Source organism: Leptonychotes weddellii, chromosome X (genome assembly GCF_054177405.1).
Source record: "Leptonychotes weddellii isolate Sample4059 chromosome X, ASM5417740v2, whole genome shotgun sequence".
Classification (NCBI taxonomy): Eukaryota; Metazoa; Chordata; class Mammalia; order Carnivora; family Phocidae; genus Leptonychotes; species Leptonychotes weddellii.
In genome coordinates, this window is record NC_138385.1 from 35,823,763 (window position 1) to 35,831,039 (window position 7,277).

Genomic DNA, 7,277 nt, shown 5'->3' on the forward strand with positions numbered 1-7,277 from the left:
ATTTTATTTATTTGAGAGAGAGAATGAGAGCGAGAGAGCACATGAGAGGGGGGAGGGTCAGAGAGCCTGAGCAGGGAGCCTGATGCGGGACTCGATCCGGGGACTCCAGGATCATGACCTGAGCCGAAGGCAGTCGCTTAACCAACTGAGCCACCCAGGCGCCCCATTCCTCCATTTTCTTAATGGGAGTTTTTACTTGTCTTATTCTGTCCCTATTCCACTATTGTATATTGGGGATGTGGGGGAGGCAGGTAATTTAAATTTTAGTTCAAAGGTTCTACATGTGGCCCTGATGGAGAGGTATGCACATCATCTAGAGATCCTGGATTTTGAGCTGAATGTAGTAACTGGTTAGGACATTGGCTTATCTCACTTGAGGAGGGAATGGGTGTATTCTAGGTGTGAGAGGGAAGATACATATAGATTTGGGAGGCCAGAGGAGCAAACATACTTAGGTAAACTGTCCCCAAAAAACATTATTCCTGCGTTTCATTAGATAAATTTGTTGTTGAGAGACAGCTTCCAAGCCAGAGACTGTATTTCCCAGAAGGCATTGCAACTAGGTGAGTCCTTGTAATTTGTTTTTGCCAATAAAATAAGAGTGGAAGTGATCTGTACCACTTCTCAATCAAGAAAATTAAGAGGCAGATATAGCCTTTGTATCATCTCTTTCCTCATGTTATCAGCTCTAGTGCCCTAGAATATGGAGGACTCACAACACAGGAGGAGCCTGGATCACTAAACCACCACGTGGAGTAAACCACCCACTTATCATGAACAATTATTTTGGATTATTAGGTGAGAGTGAAATAAACTTCTATTTGATGAAGCCATGGAAATATTAGGTTTTATCTGATAAATAGCATTGCCCTTATCTAGAAAGGTACCAATATTATCCCCAATTGTATTGCAGGTGAGGAAATAAAGGCTCAGGGGTTTAAGGGATTTTCCCAAAGACACATGGCTTTTTAACATTGAAACCAGGATTCTCACCCAGGCCATCTCACTCTGGAGCCTCCATTCTTGGCGAGCACCTTAATTGTCTCCTGGGAAAAGGTAGGAATAAAAGCAATGCCAGCAGGATTGGTCTTTCTAAAGTTACTTCCTGCTGCAGCAGGAGGCCACTCAGAAAGTAAATAGAAAGCAATAAACAAAAGCATTTAGAAAGTTTCATCAGTTTTTGAGAAGGAGCCATGAGTTTCCAAGAAAACACTTGCAAAGCAGAAACTTGGTATCAGAGCCCAATATCTCCATTAGAGAGGGAAAATCACAAATCCTCTTGATGATGCATTCATTCATTCATTCAACAGACATTAGTGGAGGGCCTACCATGTGCCAGGATCTGTTCCAACAAAACAAATAGAAAATCATGGAGCTTACATTCCAAGTGTGGAGAGACAGACAGTAAACTAAATAAGTAAAATATACCAAGTATTCCATTGTGATGACTACTAGGGAGAACAACAAAGCAGGGAAGAAGGAAAGTAGAACAATCCAGATATAGTGATTCCTTTCTGCAAGCTGGAGAAACAAGGGTTACTCTTTTTGTTTGTATACCACACTTCCCAGGACCTGAGATGAAATGCCCCTGCAAAGTCTAAGTTGATTTTTTCCTCCACCTATCACTTATTTATTTCCTTGCAAATTATTAACTTTAAAAGGTATGATTTTGCAAGGGCTTGTTTCAGTTTGTACCCCTTTCCCCTCATCCTTGTGCCAACTGTCTTCTCTATTTTCCATTTCTCTACTGCCCATCCAACAGGTCTGCTCTTTGCTGATTGTGGGCCTGTGACAAGAACTCCCTCTGATGTTGCTCCACTTATTTACTACCTCTTATCTCAGTATGTTTTTCTTTCTTTCTTTCTTTCTTTCTTTCTTTCTTTCTTTCTTTCTTTTTCTTTTTTTTCTTTCTTTCCTTTCTTTCTTTCTCTTTCTTTCTTTCTCTTTCTTTCTTTCTGGGAGACAGAGTAACATCATAAGTGTGAGTTTTGGAGTCAAAGGAACCTGAGTTTAAACCTTGATTCTACCACTCACTGGCTGTGGGAACGTTGGCAAAACATTTATTGCCTGAATATCATGAAATGGGTGTAATGTTAGGGTAACATTCTCTCTTGAGAAGTTGGCACCAGAATGTAAATCAATGCAACTTTTCTCAGGCAAGACATCTGAGGGCTCAGATCAGCCAAGAATTAAAGTTTGAGTATACCACTGAACAATGAAGCCCAACTGCGTAGGTGCTCGTAAAAAGAAAAGGAAATAGTAAATGGAGAGTGGAGAAAGGAAGCCATAAATACTACATATGACCTCAAGAGAAGTTACAAAAATTTGTTCTTTACAAATTGGTTCTTTCTTCCTGGTCATGGACTTATACCTATATATTTCAATTAATATTCATTCTCTATCTTCTCAAACTGTATATAAACTATGATTATGGTGGTCAAAATTAGTCTACAGGCTGAAGAATATTAAATCACAGTCACAATGAATCTAGAGGAGCTGTAAGTATTACCCATAGATCCTGGAACTAGAGTTCAGTGAAGTGACTAAAGAGATGTTGGGAAGTGACAGAATTTGTTTTGGGTTATACATGAAATAAGTGTTATCTTTTTAAGCAGGAACATTTTTGGAAGAAAGTATATGGGAAGAATGGTATGTAGATGCTGGGCAGCCATAAGCCTGGATTCTAATACATATGTATTGCTTTTTGGCAAGCCAGCATCAAATTTACCCTTCCTGATTGTGCTCCAATTTCCTTTTAAACAACTACCCTTGCCCTTTATATTGAGTCTACTTAAATCAGTGGTACTGCTCTGCTCTAAACAAAAAAGCAGGTACATCCTGACGTAAGCTGGAATAATCTAATGCTCTGTGGCTAGATTTTGGATCTTAATTACAGGGACAAAAACACTGAAGTCTGAAGCTTAGGTAAACAAGATGTTGACATCCAAATCAAACCTGTTGTGTTACATCACCATTTTTGGTCATTCTTAGCCCAGTTTTCTAGTTTCCTGTTGGTTCTCTTAACCCTTAATATCATTATAACAAACTCACTTTTGTTTAAGTTTGCCTGAGTTGTTTTCTATTTTTTTAACTTTCATATAATTTTAGTAGAAAGGCCATATATAATAAACCAATGATGTACATGGGTACTAACACCACAGCGTGGGTTTAAATTCTGGTCCCTCCACTTATTTAAACTCTTTCAGCCTCAGTTTCACTATTTGTGGATAGAAGATGATAAAAATGTCACACATAGAGTTACTGTATGGTAAGTGCCCAATAAATGTTAGCTTTTACTATTATGAAACTGACTAAATTTTCTTAAATTAAGTATTCCTGTTCTTTCATGTTTCACTACCATGTTATAAGGAGAAATCCCCTGTTGCACAGGCAGCTCCTAGGCATGAGATCTTACTGTGCTGGTTGGAATAATGAGTAGAGCTGCAGAACTGAAGGACCCTAAAAAGGTTAGCTCAGTTTACATCAGAAAGGGCCAGGAGCTACTTCTAGGAAAAGGTAAATATTTCAAATGATTTTCAATTATTTTTGGCTATTGGCCTGGAGTCTTTTGAATATAACCTTGTGGTATAATTGACCAGAGACAACAAGCTTTACTTTGTATTAATTAAAATAAATTAAGTATGTGGTGATGTGGAGGGGAGTTTTTTCCTTGATCTGTTACTGAGAACTTCAACGAAAGCATTCTGTCTTGCCCCCATTGCTCAGTAATTTCTTTTCTAGGCAATGTTGATCAATACTTCCTTTATCTGTGCTCATTTCCCTATTGTTTTCTGTAATCTGGTTATCACCAACACACATATATTTAAACTTTGACCTGAATATTTCCTATAGTTCATAACATTTCCATTGGCCTGCCTTAGAGTTCTAAAGCAATTTGTCAGTACTATGTAACTAGTGTTTACTTTGAAAACACCGAGGACCTTTAAACTCTCCCCATTAAGCACTTTATTTTTTGCCATCTGGCAGCAACAAGTCTTATTCCAGACAGGGTTCAAATGCCTCTTTCCCTGGGGCTAGAGCAGGACTACCTAAAAAAAAAAATCTCTGCTTTTAATAAAATAATTTAACTGTTCAAGGGACATGTTTTCCTATTGCTTGTCCAATTTAAGTGCCCAGAATTTGCTAATTCTGTGGGAGCCTGGATTTATGTAGCCACGCATCTTTCTCTTTCTAGGAATGCAGCCCTTTTTTTTTTTTTTTTAAAGATTTTATTTATTTGATAGAGAGAGACACAGTGAGAGAAGGAACACAAGCAGGGGGAGTGGGAGAGGGAGAAGCAGGCTTCCCGCTGAGCAGGGAGCCCAATGCGGGGCTCAATCCCAGGACTCCGGGATCATGACCTGAGCCGAAGGCAGACGCTTAACGACTGAGCCACCCAGGCGCCCCTAGGAATGCAGCCCTTTCACTCCTCAAAAATGCTCTATCTGTACGGAGGGGATTTGAAAATCAAGTACATTTAGATGTGCAGGCATACATACAAAGCATTTTGTAGTAATTGGCCCTAAGTAGTGGAGGTTATAGGTGTGAATACTGGGTATTTTAGTTTTTACTTCATACATTTCATTGTTTTAAACAAGGAAAATGTGGCACTTTTACAATTATATATTTTTAAAAACTATATAGATCCTTTCTCCTAAAGCCGCTTAAGAAGTCTATAATAATGATAATAATAATAATAATAATAATAATAATAATAATAATCTTTATATCTAGGTATTTTATCCAGCTCAAATCCATTGGTCAATCATGATATTCATTTTCTTGCATATATCCTTTGTTCTCTTACTGTTCTTTCATTTTGGCACACTTATTTGGGAACTGCAATCTTGATTAAATCCAACTTTTTTCTATGCTTTCACCTGAGACTCTGACCATGACTGAAGAAAAATATGGCCAATAATAAATTAATGACCACATACTTAAAGTACATTTCTAAAATTATTTAAATTCCAGTTAGTTAACACATAGTGTAATATTAGTTTCAACTGTACAATATAGTGGTTCAACACTTCCGTACATTACCCAGTACTCCTCACAAGTGTACTCCTTGATCCCCATCACCTACTTAACCCATCCCCTCCCACTTTCCCTCTTGTAATCATCAGCTTGTTCTCTATAGTTAAGAGTCTGTTTCTTAGTTTGTCCCCCTTCTCTCTTTTTACCCCTTGCTTGTTTGTTTTGTTTCTTAAATTTCACATATAAGTGAAATCATACGGTATTTATCTTTCTCTGACTGACTTATTTTGCTTAGCATAAAGTACATTTTTAATGCTGTCAACTATTTTGTTTCAAATTCATTAAATGTCTCATCTACCCAGTTAACTATTTCATAGTTTGTTCCTCAAACCTGCAATACCATCTCCCCCATCCTCTCTCTCAGCTGATGACTTTGCTTCCTATTCTGCAAGGAAATTGAAACAATTAAAGGGGGAAATTTCGACATACTCTTATCTCCAATTCTACTCACTTAGCAACATTTACACCCATATACTCTAACTTCTTGCTTAATACAAAGATGATTCCTGGGGCGCCTGGGTGGCTCAGTTGGTTAAGCGACTGCCTTCGGCTCGGGTCATGATCCTGGAGTCCCGGGATCGAGTCCCGCATCGGGCTCCCTGCTCGGCAGGGAGTCTGCTTCTCCCTCTGACCCTCCTCCCTCTCATGCTCTCTGTCTCTCATTCTCTCTCTCTCAAATAAATAAATAAAAAAAAAAGATGATTCCTTACTCTTCTCTAAAGACAATCTTTTTTTACACTAGATCTCATGTCCTTTTAACCACCTTTGCTTAAGCTCCAGTGATTCTTCCTTCTCTCTCCTATAAAATTATCTTATTTCTTGCTCTTTAGTGGATCATTCTATAAACATACAAATCTCCTATTATTTCTTCCATCATAAAAAAAGTTCCTTGATCTCACACTTCTGTTAACTGACACCACATTCTTTTACTCGCACAGCAGAACTTAAAAATTTATTAATACTTGATGTCTCCAATTCCTCTTACTCCATTTTCTATTCTCTTTCTTCCACCCTTTCTCTTTCTTTCCCTCATTCATGCTTGTGCACATACATTCATGTTTTATTATAATTTGCATGCGGTGAAATAATTATATTTAAAGTATACAGTTCGATGAGGTTTCACAAATGCATACACCCTCAAAATCCATCTTTAATGGAGATATAAAATATTTGCATCAATCCGGAAAGTTTCCTCATGTCCTTTTGCAATCAATTTCCACCTCAAACAGTCATTATGTCCATTTCTATAACTATAGGTTAGTTTAATCTGTTCTTAAATTAAATGTAAATGTACTCAATAGTCCATAGAGAGACTCTTTTATGTCTAGCTTCTTTAGCTCTGTATTGTAAGGCCTGAAATTCCACATGCTGCCTTGACAACTTTAAGACTCACAGGGCCCCAAGGAGTTAGTCATGAGTTCTCCTGTTTTCACCATGTATGTTCTCCACTAAGGGGACAATGTCCCCCACCTGGCTAGTCCCTTTATCAGTGGACCAGCTGTATCCTGCTTGGTCCTCAACATAAAGGGTTTCATTTCCCTGGCAGTCCATGAAACTATTCAAACAAGCCACAGGTTTAAGGATACTGTTTTTTACACTCCTTCATTTTTATATATTTTATTATAACATTTATATAATTTTATAGTAATGATTTGGAATTTAGGTAGTTGTCTGTCTGCCTGTTAGATTATAAGTGTCTGTAATGGATGAGAAAGTCTTATTTACTTTGTACCACCAGGCCTCACATACAAGGTAGATGCTCAATACATATTGGTTTCGTTTAATAATTTGATTCACAAATTGTGTTTGAATAATAGGTTGTGTGGAATGATTACAGATTATGAGAATGAAAAATAAAGTGGTGGTTTGCCTTTAACATTTTTGAGGAGCATGCCAAGAACTTTGAAATGTATTAAAGTAGGGAGTAATTATGTTATTTCAGAAGAGAGAGTGTGTAGGCCTAGACTATCATGAAAGTACTGAATTTATTTATTCCCTAGATACTATTCAGCAAAAGTTTTCACCTATGGAAATAATAGATATCATTATTTTCCTAGTAGGAATGGACATTTAGAGTTTGCAATAATGAAATGCAACTACATGGAAATATCTGTGTTGAAAATAAACTATTCATGAATTTTTTCTAAGTTTCATTACTTGTAGAGGCACTCAATATAATGAATATAATATATAATATAATATAAATATATTTTAACCTTTATATGGGGCTTTTAAAATAC